This window comes from Lissotriton helveticus, chromosome 5_1 (genome assembly GCF_964261635.1).
Source record: "Lissotriton helveticus chromosome 5_1, aLisHel1.1, whole genome shotgun sequence".
NCBI lineage: Eukaryota > Metazoa > Chordata > Amphibia > Caudata > Salamandridae > Lissotriton > Lissotriton helveticus.
In genome coordinates this window covers 32,404,311-32,417,412 of record NC_136065.1, presented here as the reverse complement: position 1 = coordinate 32,417,412, position 13,102 = coordinate 32,404,311, and the positions used below count along the sequence as shown (strand labels likewise).

The 13,102-nt window shown below is 53.8% G+C and overlaps 1 protein-coding gene across 1 annotated transcript in view; it reads right to left on the bottom strand.

Annotated features, from left to right (window-relative positions):
* LOC144752366 (E3 ubiquitin-protein ligase TRIM39-like) overlaps nt 1–13,102 on the bottom strand; it is a 296,195-nt gene that overhangs the window by 20,483 nt on the left and 262,610 nt on the right. The gene's annotated exons all lie outside the window — the stretch shown is intronic.

Sequence of the window (13,102 nt, the reverse complement as noted above, 5' to 3'; positions counted from 1 at the left end):
CAGGCCGTCAGCGTTGGCGTGGTCGTTGCCAGGGCGATGCTCCACAGTGAAGTCCATCCCCTGCAGGGAAATGGACCATCGCAGCAGCTTCGGGTTCTCTCCACGCATCTGCATCAGCCACCGCATGGGCCGGTGGTCGGTCTGGACCCGGAAGTGGGTGCCGAAGAGGTAGGGCCGGAGTTTCTTTAGGGCCCACACGACGGCGAAGGCTTCTCTCTCTATGGTGCTCCATCGTTGTTCTCGAGCCAGCAGCCGCCGGCTGATGAAGGCCACAGGTTGGTCAACCCCCTCGGGGTTGACTTGTGACAGGACTGCCCCGATGCCGTGCTCCGAGGCGTCGGTTTGGACCACAAACTCTCGGCTGTAGTCGGGGGCCTGGAGCACAGGGGCTGTGCACATGGCAGTCTTTAAAATCTCGAAGGCCGCTTGGCACTCGGGGGTCCAATGCACCTTCTGTGGTAGCCTTTTGGAGGTCAGTTCAGTGAGGGGGCCCACAATGCTCCCGTAGTCTTTTATGAAGCGCCGATAATATCCAGTGAGCCCCAGGAAGGCTCAAACTGCTGTCTGGGTGACCGGGGGCTCCCAGGCCACGATGGCGTAAATTTTGGGTTGGAGAGGAGCCACCTGGCCGCTCCCCACTTGGTGCCCCAGATCCTTTTTGGCACTTGCTTGCTTTCACTGTTAGTCCGGCCCGCTGGAGGGCCGACAGGACCTCCCAGAGGTGTCTCAAGTGTTCGTTCCAGTGGAGGCTGTACACCGCAATATCGTCCAGGTATGCGGCACTGAACTCTTCTAGCCCTGCCAGCACTCTGTTCACTAGTCTCTGGAAGGTAGCGGGGGCGTTTTTCATGCCGAAGGGCATCACCATGAATTGGAAATGGCCATCGGGGGTCAAGAAGGCGGATCGTTCTTGGGCCCCGGCGGTGAGGCCGATCTGCCAATATCCTGCCGTGAGGTCGAAGGTGCTAAGGTATCTGGCGGCCCCCAGGCGATCGATCATTTCATCCGCCCGGGGAATGGGGTGGGCGTCGGTCCTGGTAACGGCATTCAGTCCCCGGTAGTCGACACAAAACCGGTGCTCTGGAGGGGCGCCGGGGGAGGCGGCTTTAGGGACCAGGACAGCTGGACTGGCCCAGGGACTGTCTGAGGGTTCAACCACTCCCAGGGCTAGCATCTTGGCAACTTCGGACTGGATGCAGGCCCGGACTCGGTCGGGCACTCGGTAGGCCCGGTGTCACATGGGCGGGCTGTCCCCGGTGTCGACATTGTGGACACACCACTGTGTGACCCCAGGAGTGAGCGAAAACAGGTCCGCAAACTGCCCCAACAGTTCTTGGCAGTCCTGGCGCTGTTCGGGGGTCGGGGCGGAGGAGAGGGGAACTCCCTCGACGGAGCCATCTTTCTCGGAGTACTTCAGGAGGTCGGGCAGGGGCTCGGAGTCGTCTTCAGCCCTATCATCCGTCGCTAGCAGCAGGATCAGCTCTGTGCGGGCAAAGTGAGGCTTAAGCCGGTTGGCGTGCAGGACCCGGAGGGGGTTCCGGGGGGACTCCATGTCCACCAGATAGGTGACGGGGCTCTTGCGCTCCACCACTTTGAAGGGCCCCATCCATTTGTCCTGGAGGGCACAGGGTTCGACCTGGGACATGACCCAGACTTGTTGGCCCGGCTCGAACTCGATGGATGAGGCGGTCTGGTCATACCAGCGTTTCATCTCCTCCTGACTGGCCTCCAGATTGGCCTCGGCAGGTTCCCGGAACTTCCTAGTCTGGTTGCGGAGGGTCAGGAGGTACCGGTAGACATCAGGTGGGGCACCTCGGACTGTAGTCTCCCAGCCTTCTTTGACCAGGCTGAGGGGACCTCGGACAGGGTGTCCATACAATAGTTCAAAGGGGCTGAACCCCAGGGACTTCTGAGGTACCTCCCGATAGGCAAACAGGAGGCATGGGAGTAGGACGTCCCATTTTCGGCGGAGGGGTTCTTCTAGGCCCTTGATCATCCCCTTGAGTGTTCTGTTAAACCGCTCCACAAGTCCATTTCCTTGGGGGTGATATGGGGTGGTGAACTTATATGTGACCCCGCATTGTTGCCACAGGGACCGCATATATTTTGATATAAAGTTTGTGCCCCGATCACTCACGACCTCTCGGGGGAATCCCACTCGGGAGAAGATTCCCATGAGTGCTCGGCCCACCACGGGGGCCGTTATGGTCCAGAGGGGGATGGCTTCTGGGTAGCGGGTGGCGTGGTCCACCAGGACGAGGATGAAGCGGTGTCCTTGTGAGGTGCGGGGGTCCAGGGGCCCCACGATATCGATCCCCACTCGCTCTAAGGGGGTTGTCACCACGGGAAAGGGTTGGAGCGGCGCCTTGGCTTTTCCCCCGCTCTTCCCGCTGGCTTGACAGGTCGGACAGGTCCGGCAGTGGTTGCTCACATCGCTGCGCATCTTGGGCCAGTAGAAGTGGGTCACCAGGCGGCTGTAAGTTTTGTCCTGCCCCAGGTGCCGGGCGAGGGGCACGTCGTGTGCCAGGTTTAAGAAGAAGTCTCTGAATCGTAGGGGGACCACCAACACTCGGCTGGCCCCCGGCTCAGCAATTTTCTGTTCACTGTATAGAAGGTCGTGGTCCCAGTTGACCCAGTGGGACCCCGACGTGTCCCCGGCGACTTGACCTGCGGCTTGCTGCCGGGTCCCCTCGAGGGAGGGGCAGGTCTTCTGTTCCTGCCGGAATTGTTCTCGGGTGGGACCACCTTCCTGGCGCCATTGGCTTAGTTCAGGGATGTCGCCGAGTTCGGCGATGTGTTCGCGGTTGGGCCCTGGGGGCCCGGGCTCAAGGCCGGTTTCTGCATCGATGGCGGGTGGCGGAGGCGCGGGCCATTCCGGTTCTTCAGTCGGGGCGGCCTCCGCCGGCGCCGGGGCCCGAGCTGCCATGGATCGGGTTGTTACACAAACCCACTCGGGCAGTCCCAGCATCCCCAGGTGCTCTCTCCTCTCGACTTGGGCCCAGGGGGAACTCTCGAGATCGTTTCCGAGGAGGCAGTCCACAGGGGCGTCGTCCCGGACGGTTACCTTTAGCATGCCCGACACCCCTCCCCACTCGAAGGGGATGCGGGCCATCTGGCACAGGGTCTCGGAATTGTCGGCGGCCAGCACGGGGCACAGCACATTCGGTAGGATCTGTTCGGGGGTCACCAGGTGGCAGCGGATGGCTGTCACACTGGCTCCAGTGTCACGGAGTGCTTCGGTCCGGCGCCCATTAATGTTGACCCACTGACGGTACTTTTGGGTGTTGCTCGGGAGTGGGGCCCAGGGAATCATGTCTCTCTCGACCAGACAGACTAAGGCCATGGTGGCTGGCTCCCACTCGGTCTGGTCCTCGTTGTAGACCTCTTCTTCTTCCTCGCCTCCTTCTCCCAGGGCTGCTGCAGCGATCTGGCGGGTCGGAGGTCCGGCAACGCCGGCGCGCTGGTTCATTGGGCACTGGGGGTCACTGGCGTAGTGGCCTGGCCGCTGGCATCTGTGGCAGGTAATGTTCGGGCGGGGCCCCGGTCATGCTGAGGGGGGCCCTCTTCGGGTCAGGGACGGTGAAGTGTTGTTCTGTGGCGACCCCCGGAGTGGACTCCGGGGCGGCACAGGCGGGAAGTCTCGGCTCCGGTTCTGGCCTCCTCCGCCGCCTCGCTGGCGGGGGTGCCCTTGCGTGTTCTGTCCGGATTCTCCTATCGGGGTCAGGGGGACCCGGGTGCTCACCCATCGATCGGCCTCGACGGCGAGTTTCCGTGGCTCGGTCAGCTTGCTGTCGAGTAGATGCTGTCTGAGCTTGACAAAGCAGTTGTTGGAGAGGTGCTCCCATACGATGAGGTTGAACAGCTGCTCGTAGGTGGTCACTTTGCTGCCCTTTATCCACCCTTCTAGCGCTCTGCTATAAAAGTTCACGTACTCCACCCATGTAGTACCGGGGATCTTTTTACAGTCTCTGAATCTTTGCCGGTACATCTCAGGGGTGACTGCATACCGGGTGAGCAGGGCGTCCTTCATGTGAGCATAGTAGGACATCACGACGTCGGCCAGGTCCAGCAGGGTGTCTCTTCCTTCGCTGACGAATCTCCCCCATAGGCCGGCACCCCAATCTTTTCGGGGAATGCGGTGCGCGGCCATGGCGACTTCGTAGGCCTTAAACCACTGCTGGATGTCGTCTTTTTTGTAGTACTCCTTGACAACATCCTTGGGGATTTGGACCTTCGGGTCGGCAGGAGGCGGGGGTTTCGGAGCACCGCGGCACCAGCTTCTTCGCTCTTGGCCTTGATCTCCAGCTCTTTGAGGCCACGCTCGAGTTCGAACGTGAGATTCTTTTCTTCTAGTTCGCTCTGTCTCCGTCTTTCCTCCAGGTCTCCTTGTAGCCGTAGTTGCTCAGGGGCGATTTTCTTTTCCGCTAGCTGGAGTTCTCCGTCTAGCCGGAGTCGGGCGAGCTCCAACTCGTGGAGCCGGCTTCTCTCTCGTTCTCGGGCATCTTCGTGGGAGAGGCCTGGGTCTCTGTTGGGGTTCTTTTCCTCTACGGGGGCCGCTGTGGTCCCCTGGTGCACGTCTGGGACCGGTTCACCTCCGGTCGGGGGTGGGGTCTCTCGGGCCTCCACCCATGTTTGCAGCGCTTCTTTAAAATCTTCCTTTGTACTTAGTCCGGTGGTAGCGATACCTAAGGTTTTGCAGAACTGTTTGAGTTCTTTATGTGTGTACTCCTCCAGTAGTTCCTTCTGGAACTCTGCGGTCGTTCCGGCTTCTTTATCGCTCATGGTTGCTGTGGTCTCTGTTAGTAGTGGGCGAGTTACTCGCTGTACGATATGCGTCGGCTCGGATCCCACCGCTGCCACCAATGTTAGAAAGGCGATTCCAGGGGGGACAGAAGATGTCTGACTGTCGCTCCGAAACCCACCCTTCTGTATGGAATTGGCCGAGCGCCGTCGAGAGGCCTCCTTGGCGAGGCTCCTCTCCTATGATCGTAACAGCCAAGCAATCACACCACCACAGAGAGACACCACACAAGAGTAGGTTTAAGAGTCTTTATATAAGGAATAAAGGCAAGGTTCTGCAGCAATATGTACAGGGGGATCGTGGGATCCCAACAAAGTCTCAATGTCTGGGGAAGGGGGTAGCGGGACAGTCTTGGTACCAGCTGGTACTAGGAAACCCTGCGCACAGCTCTCAATCCTCGAGCTGGGGGGTGCCGGGAGCCGCGACAGCGTCAGCAGGGCTCGGCGGATGGTTCAGCTTGGTAGAGCCGCGACAGCGTCAGCAGGGCTCGGCGGATGGTTCAGCTTGGTAGAGCCGCGACAGCGTCAGCAGGGCTCGGCGGATGGTTCAGCTTGGTAGAGCCGCGACAGCGTCAGCAGGGCTCGGTGGATGGTTCAGCTTGGTAGAGCCGCGACAGCGTCAGCAGGGCTCGGCGGATGGTTCAGCTTGGTAGAGCCCCGACAGCGTCAGCAGGGCTCAGAGGCTCCACGTTCCAGGTTCAAGAGTTCTTATCAGGTTCAGCCGCAACGAGGTCAGCAGGGCTTCGACTCCCAGATACAACTGATTTCCTGATCCAGGGCTGGCCCAGATATAGGACTGGAGTCCTTTGATGTCCGGACCCTCGCGCCTGGGGGTCAGAGAGGCCGGGATGAAGGTGTCCAGACACCCAGCAGGGGGGTGGAGCCAGCGCCTAGGGAGGCCGGAGGGCGATCGATACCAGGCGTCCAGGGACGGCTGGAGGGCCATCGAAACTCTTCTCCTCCGGGATCTGTCAAGTGGCCACTTTACCACCTGGGTTGATCTTGGTGCCACGATGTCGGGGCTTCGCTGGAGCCGCAGCCGGGGTCGGGCCGAGGCCACGTGCTCGGGACGTGATGGGCCCAAGATGGAGTCGGGCCTGAGAGGGTGGCCCGGGGTGGTGACCGGACCTGCAGAGTTGGGGCGAGCCGGGTTCACCGGGTTCCCGAGGGGGAGAGCCGGGGTTTGCCAAGGGCGGCTCTCGTCGGGAGTTCGTTGAGGGTGGTGTCCGGAGGGGCGACAGCGGGTCGGTGGAGGGCCGATGTCGTTCTGGGCCCGCCATGCGGGAGGGGTAGGACCACACCACGAGGCCGGGTCCAGCGCACGTCCGTGGTAACTTGTGCATAATCGCCTGTCTTTTACAGGCTAGGGGATGACAACAATGGTTGCCTCCTGCATTGAGGGAGGGAGGTTGAACGCATTTGAGATGGTGTTGAAGAGCCTCATGAGGACAAGAGCTAGTTCAGGGCAGAAAGCTAAAAGCCACATGAGAAGCTGTCTGGCCCAGGCACTTAAGAGCTTTTTGTCTAGATATGATCTCTTCTATGCGTATTGTACTTTCAAGAGAAGCTGCCTGGGCATCAGTCAGTCGGGTTGTAGTCATGGGGTGGAGGTAGCAAGTCAGATTATCAGGGGGAAGGGACTGCTCAGAGTGTACAGTTACGTAGAAGTCCCTGAACTGAGCAGCTATCGGAGCGTCTCCTTCAATCAGCTCCCCTCCTCCGGACAGCAGTGTCTCTTGGCTAGGAGCTTGCTGGCCAGGAACCTCACTCTTTGTTCCCATTCACATTGAAGGAATGTTTTAATTACAAAAGGGAATAATTTGCCCTGTCTAGGTTCAATCTCGCCAGAAGCTTCCTGGCGGCTTCTAGCTGACGTCAGATCCTCAGAGCCCCTGTGCAGCGATGGATATGTTCCAATTTGCGAACCTGTCTCTGGAGTTCTGTCCTCTTGGCCCTTAACAGCTTGATCTCTGCTGCAGAGAATGCTATAAACTCCACCCTGATGACTGCCTTCAGGGCATCCCAAAGAACTGACACAGGTATGTCAGCGGTAATGTTAAGGTTAAGAAAGTTATTAATATCTCTTTTGATATGCCTCACCATCACTGACCTCTAGAATAGCGTCTCCGAGAGTCTCCATTTCTGGGGTGGGTCCCTCAGTAGGGGTGTGTGTAGTTCTAGAAAGAGTGCTGAATGGTCAGAAAGAGATCTTGGCGTTATCTCCATAGACTAGAGCAGCCGCTGGAGTTTCTTGGACCCCAAGAAGCAGTGCAAACAGGCATAAGATTGATGGGCTCGTGAGTAGAAAGTGTAGTCATGGGTTTGGGGATGTAGTGCCCTCCACAAGTCCGGCAGACCCATCTCCCACAACCAGGCTAAGCTCTCATTTGAGAATGCGCCTGCGCCTCCCTCTCTATGGGCTGGGCCATCCATTTCATTATAGAACACCAAGTTAAAGTCAGCCCCAATTAAAACTAATCAGTCCTGTGAGGTGAGAATATCTTCTATAGGCATCCGGAGGAAGTGTTCCTGGCCCTAGTTAGGGGCATAAAGGGAGCCTAAGGTGAGTGTCTGGGTGCCCTGCCATGTGCTATATACCAATAGATGACCCCTGAGTTCCAACAGATTATCACCAATCAACCCCTGGAACCTACACAAAACCAAGATAGCCACCCCCGCTGCCTTTTCACCCATCAAGGAAAGAAATTGGTACAGGATGCCCTATGCTAGTCCCCTGCAAGCTGGTGGGTCTCCTGCAGGAGGCAGATGTCTGCCCCGGTATGCTCCGGATACGAGAGGACGGCCCGCCTCTTGACAGGGTTATTAAGTCCTTTCACATTCAGGGAGATCACTTTCAAGGAGTCTCCTATCGCCAGAGGGTGAGTGCGTGTTTATGCGAGATTCTCCCTCGCAGACCTATCATGCCTCTTTATGCTAGTGTAGAAAGAACCCCGTGGGCTTGGAAGCATCACTGTGCACACATCCTCTGGAGCCCTTGCTTCAACCCTAACCTGAAAACAAACTAAAACAAAAGATTGAAGAACAAACAAGAACAGAGTCTATGGAAGTGCCAAGACATTAGATGTGGCCAGTGCCACTCCAGGAAGTAGAAGAAAAGTGGGGTCCGTGGTTGGCCAACCATGTCAATGAGGGTCTCCCCTCTCAAGGCCCTGGATAGTGTCTAACATGCAGATAGATGGTGGTAGAGGAGCCACTCCACTGCCTCAACTAGCATCTTGCGTCACTGAGTCCCCTGTAAGGCTCTTCAGGCCCGAGATTTCTGCTATCATAGGGACCGCTGACCACCCCAGGGCCTGGCATTGCCGTGCCATGCAAGGGCCCCTCCGGGTCTTCAGTCTGACCCAGGTCGCAGGCCACCTTGATGGAGCGCAGTTGCTGAAGTTTCTCTTCTCAGGTGAAGATTAGGCAGAAAGGATGACCCCAGGAGTATGAAGTGCTGTGTTTGTGAATAAAAGTTGTCACTGGATGAAATTCCCTCCATTTCTGTAGCGTAATCAACAAGAGAACCTGGAACAGCTGAAGCTGGTGGCCACAAAATCGCACTGGATTGGTGTTGAAGGATCCGTTCCTTCCAGGGAAAGCTGAGGTGATACAGGATGTCCGGAAGTGGTGAATTTGTGGATCCAGGGGGGCTAACTCGATGGACCCTGTCCAGCTGGATGTCCGATGTCTGCCTATCTCCTAGGATCTGGGCAAAAAGGGCCATGACATAATCCTCCATGTTCCCAGCCTCTGCAGCGCCAGGGGCCCCTCTGATTTGGATGTAATTGTGCCACAATCTGTTTTCAAGGTCTTCGGTGTGGGCCTGGAGATTGATCTGCTGATTTGTGGAATGGTTGACTTCCTGCCTGAGCTGTTCAGTGTCTTAGTCCCTGGTCATTTTGGGATTTTCCAGGGCATCCACTCTATCTATGATCTCCGAGACCTCTTTCCGGACCCCTTGCAGGTCATGCACTAGTTCCCTCTTAATTGACTGTAGGTCTTCCTTGAGGGAAGAAAACAGAGGCTCCAGGTAAGTATGGGTAACTGTAGCCTCCCCCCTGCATCAGCAGGCGACCGTGGCAGGCTCAAGGATCTGTAACGCTCCGGCAGCAGGGAAGTGGAGGGCTTGGCAAGCATGTCCTTCAGCGAGCGGTCCTTTTAAGTGTGTGGCGCCACCATATCTCCTCTGCTGACCAGGACATGGCCCCCCCTTCGACAACAAGGCCAAAGCCGACCACAGTTCAATTTTAGGGAAGTTCCTGGTCCACGGTGAGGTCTAACGCCTGCCTGTGGCCTCAATAATAAACAGGAGGGGCAGCATTGCGGACCGGTTCCCGGTGCAGTACAGAGGGAGGTGCACTTGACAATGCTCTAGCGCCAAATAGACCCCCTTCAGACAGTAGGACCCTGCGTGCAGTCTAAGTCCCCATGGGTGAAGTGTTCTAGGCAGGGCTCAGGGCCCCCTTCTTGTACTGGCATGCTTCTCCTCTAGGATGGCCCACGTAAGCCCTGCCGGTCTATATTCACAGAGGGGGTGGGGTCTGAGCTCCCTCCAAGTTCAGGCCAAAGACAGAGCGCTCTGCTGGTTGAACACCCCCGCCCCTCTCCGTCATTCACTCACTGGCCCCCTCAAGGCTATACTAGAGCCGGCTGACCCCAGGTAGGGCCTGCCAGGCAGAATACTACTCAGAGTGGCATTATACTACCGTCCTGTAACACTTGAAGCCATGACCTACAGATTACGACTAACCCGCATCAAGGACCGAAGGGTAATGGGGCTGAGCATTCAGAAGGAAAAGGAGTCTGAACCCCATTAAAGTGAACCCCTGACTCCAGGGCAGGTGCCGATCAGATCACAAGAGAAGGTGGCAAAACAGATGGTTCCCCAGTGATTCACTGGTGTAGGCCTACGGTTCAATAAATCAATCAGGACTTATAAAGCACAGCAAATCACTTGTGAGGGTCTTGAGGTGCTGGAGTAGCTAGCTTCTTCACAGGGAAAGCAGTAAAAAATTAAGCAAAAGAAGGAGAAAGCACTCAGAAAAATGGGGAAAGGAAGGAGAAGGCAGATAAATATGAGGAAAAAGCAGGAGAAAGCAGTCAGAAAAAGGGGGAGAAGAAGGAGTAAGCAGGAAAAAACAAGGTAAAAGCAGGAATAAGCACTCAAAATGAGGGTGAGGGTGGAGCAAGCAGTAGAAACGGGGCAAAAGCAGGAAAAGGACTCTGAAAATGGGGGAAAAGAACAGAGAAAGCAGTAGAATTTGAGGCAAAATCAGGAAAAAAACTCAGAACAATTGGGGAAAGGAAGGAGAAACAATTTTTAAAAATGAGGTATAAGCAGGTGAAAGCCCTCATAAAAATGGAAGCATAGCGGTGCTGCAGCACAGGGGAGCTAGGCTAGATTCATTTTCGAATAGAGTAGAGATCCCATTCCCCTCAACTACGTTGTAAACCATTAGCATATCCTGAAAATTGCTCTATGATATTTTATATATAAACCTGTGTAACAAATAAAATACCTTCATGTAGGAAGCTGTTTTTTTAATATATTAAGCAGGCCAAGAAGGGGATCTTCCCAAACATCTTTTTGCCAATGACAAGGTGAGGAAGGACAGGGAGACATTCATCTTTGCTTTGTCAGTGATATATTCATAGATTAATTGGGATGAATTGCATGTTTGAGAATATATGTTTATCTATACTAATATAATAAAGAGAGAGCCCAAACATTTGAGGCGGGTAATCTCAGAAACCACAGCACCAATCACAACACCCAATACAGCGTTGGAAAGGGTAGTTGCAGCAGAAGGACATAGGCTATGCAGACGCCCACCATATACATTTAAAAGGTAAAAGAACCGTACCAGCAAAGTAGTTCCTTGTGGGCGTGTCTGCGTTATGCTGTGGGCGTGTTCTGGGGGCGTGACAATTGCTGGGGGTGTGTGGTACGTTCCGCCCTTCATGCCATGTCTGATATTGTGTGCTGTGGGCGTGGGCTGGGGGCGTGTGCGGGGCGCGGGATTACGGAAAAAATAAAGCGAGCGTTGTGCCCAATATTTCATTGTTTTTTCTTCCCAGGTTCTGTATATTCCAGCTCCGGGTGTCCACCCTGCTCCCTTTAAATACCCCTGCAGCCCATAATCATAACCCACCCTTACTCCTTAAAATACCCCAACGCCCTTAAACACTAACCCATTTAACCCTATAAATATACCCTGTACCCAAAAACCCAAACCTATCCCTAAACCCTAAAAAATACCACTGTACCCCAAAACCCAAACCTAGCCTTGAACCCTATAACTACCCCTATACCTCAAAACCCAAACTTACCCCTGAACCCTAAAATTCCCCTGTACCCCAAAACCCAAACCTACCCCTGAACCCTAAAAATACCCATGTACCCCAAAACCCAAACCTACCCCTGAACCCTAAAAATACCCCTGTACCCCAAAACCCAAACCTACCCTTGAACCCTAAAATACCCCTGTACCCCAAAACCCAAATCTAGCCCCGAACCCTTAAAATACCCCTGTACCCCAAAACCCAAACCTACCCCTGAACCCTAAAATTCCCCTGTACCCCAAAACCCAAACCTAGCCCTGAACCCTAAAAATACCCCTGTACCCCAAAACCCAAACCTACCCCTGAACCCTAATATACCCCTGTACCCCAAAACCCAAACTTACCCCTGAACCCTAAAAATACCCCTATACCCCAAAACCCAAACCTAGCCCTGAACCCTAAAACTACCCCTGTACCTCACAACCCAAAACTATATCTGAACCCTTAAAATACCCAAACACCCCAAAACATATACCTCAGTACCCCAAAAGATATACCCCTATACCCATACTTACCTTATCCAAACATTAAAAAAACATGCTTTTACCATTCATGCATTTACAACGAATTTCGTTGGAAATGTATGCGTGCTAAAAGCATATAAAATGTAATGCCATGCGTTATAATGGCATTGCGGAGTCATTTTACTTTCGTAATGAAAGTATGCGGAGTGATGGTATGCGGAAAGAAAGTTGCGGAATAATGGGTGTTTACCCTCCCCCGGTAAGTACATTGGTGGCAAGGCAGGCCACATCTCCAGCAACATACTCATATTTATTCACCACCGATTTGAAAAATGCACAGGTCTCTTTTATTGATGGCCATCACCGACATACACTTTTAGACACACCTCCCGCCACAAGTTCTAGAATTGCGAACTTTAGAGCTGGGGAGCTACGTTCGAATCTCGTCATCAGCTCAACATCCTGTGATTCCAGGCAAATCGCTTTGTCTCCCCATGCCTACCACCAATGAATGTGTTCTTCTGTAATGTAAATTGTGCTCATGCCATGTTGTTGAGTTCGCGCTATATAATATTGCAAGGAAAAATAAAGTAGGGAAACTCGAGTTCACACACTACTGAACGCGCACTCTTAAGTGCATCAGCAGTGCATTGTGAATCGGAGCGTTTCACAGGCCTGTCACAGATAAGAAATGCTATCAAAGCGAAATCCTACAAAACAATATACTACTGGCCGTCAGCAATTCATACCCGGACAACATCGGGACGGGCTGCTAGTTTCTAAATAAACAGCAAAACCCACAATTTGCAACATTCCGTCCATCATCTTGTGTGTTTTGCTATTTCTAAATAAACACAATATTAATAATAGTAATCACCGCATTAATCATAAACAAAATAATAACAAAGTGCTGTGGCCACACTGAGTATTAATGATTCGCAAGTGAGTACTATTAATACCTTAAATAACCAAGCGACAAGCATGAATCCCAATTCATAATGCTCACTATCTGGCAGATGCATCAAAGTTATGTTTTGCGAGTCCTTAATAGCGAATTTTAAGGAATCGCTATTAAAGACTCGCAAAACGGGATGCATGTAGGAATCGCAATGTTATTAGCGATTCCTACAGATTCCTTATTTGCGATTCGGTAATAGCTAATCGCTAACAAGGAATGGCTTTCCCATTCATTCCTATGGGCCTAACTCATTCCTTATTAGCGATTAGCTATTACCGAATCGCTAATGTTCCGCTATTTCAAGGGTGCCAGGGTGTCCAGTGTGTTACACCCCTGAAATGGACCTCTGCACAAATGTTACACACACACATGCCCTAGGGGCATGTGGGTGCGCAACATGTAACTTTGAAAAATGCACAAAAGTGCATTTTTCAATGTTTTAGCAAATTACCACGAAGTTCAACTTCATGGTAATTTGCTCCCCCTATTAGAGAATTCGCTATTTTTAGGGTTGCATGCATTGCATTTAAGGAAT